Raw genomic sequence first — 1,125 nt, forward strand, 5'->3', positions numbered from 1 at the left:
GCGTTCCACATATCTCACAATTCGGCGAAACTGCGGCTACAGTATTCGGAGTTGTACACATATGTTCGACTCTAAGGGCCAACGCGTCCATTTTAGCCTGCATCATGTCTATAGAGCTTAGCTCATGTATTCCTCCTTGGGCTTCCTTCTTTTCCACTGTCGCTCGTTCTACTCCCCATGATTGATGGTTTTGGGCCATATCCTCGATAAGGGCACTAGCTTCAGGGTAAGGTTTATTCATCAGTGCGCCACCAGCGGCAGCGTCGATGGTCATCTTAGTGTTATAATGAAGTCCATTATAGAAGGTTTGGATGATTAGCCAATTCTCTAAGCCATGGTGTGGGCATGCTCTTAATAGTTCTTTATATCTCTCCCAGGCTTCGAACAACGACTCTCCTTGGAGTTGGGTAAATCTAGTTATAAGGTTTCGAAGAAGAGCGGTCTTACTTGGGGGAAAATATCTAGCAAGAAAAACTTTCCTAAGGTCATCCCAAGTTGTTATTGAATTGGGTGGAAGGGAATCTAACCATGATAGAGCTTTATCTCTGAGGGAAAAGGGAAATAATCTTAAGCGTATCGCCTCAGGAGAAGCTCCATTGGTTTTAAAGGTGTCTGCTAACTGAAGAAAGTTTTTTAAATGTTGGTTTGGGTTATCAGTAGCGAGACCTGAGAATTGTCTCTGTTGCACTAATTGCAGCAGGGATGGTTTAAGTTCAAAATTATTGGCTGGGATAACGGGGTTTACTATACTGGAACTAGGTTCCTCGTTTGATGGTTGGGCGAAGTCCTTAAGAGGTCTTCGGTTTTGTTCTTCGGCCATAGCTATCCTATTCCTATGGAAAAATAAACGTGCGCGAGCGTAACGTTCAGGTTCAGCTAGAGGGTCTACTAAACTTCCGGCACTGCGAGTCTTTCGCATTGACCGGTGGGTAACAACCTTAGTCTAAACGGTATAACTACAGGGTAATGAAATTTGACGAAATTGGTCCCCGGCAACGGCGCCAAAAACTTGATGCGTGTTTTTCGCAAGTGTACGAATCACGTCAAAGTAATATAAAAGATTATCGAATCCACAGAGACCAAGTGTCAATCTATCAAACCTGTTGTTATGGTGTGTATCTAAGG

General features: G+C 43.6%; 1 non-coding gene across 1 annotated transcript; it reads left to right on the forward strand.

Moving 5' to 3' along the window:
* The first annotated feature begins 329 nt into the window (after positions 1–329).
* Positions 330–436, forward strand: LOC127089730 (small nucleolar RNA R71). The gene has a single exon (XR_007791287.1). It is a non-coding gene; the product is annotated as a small nucleolar RNA R71 (small nucleolar RNA).
* The last annotated feature ends 689 nt before the right edge of the window (positions 437–1,125 follow it).

Source organism: Lathyrus oleraceus, chromosome 5 (assembly GCF_024323335.1).
Source record: "Lathyrus oleraceus cultivar Zhongwan6 chromosome 5, CAAS_Psat_ZW6_1.0, whole genome shotgun sequence".
Classification (NCBI taxonomy): domain Eukaryota; kingdom Viridiplantae; phylum Streptophyta; class Magnoliopsida; order Fabales; family Fabaceae; genus Lathyrus; species Lathyrus oleraceus.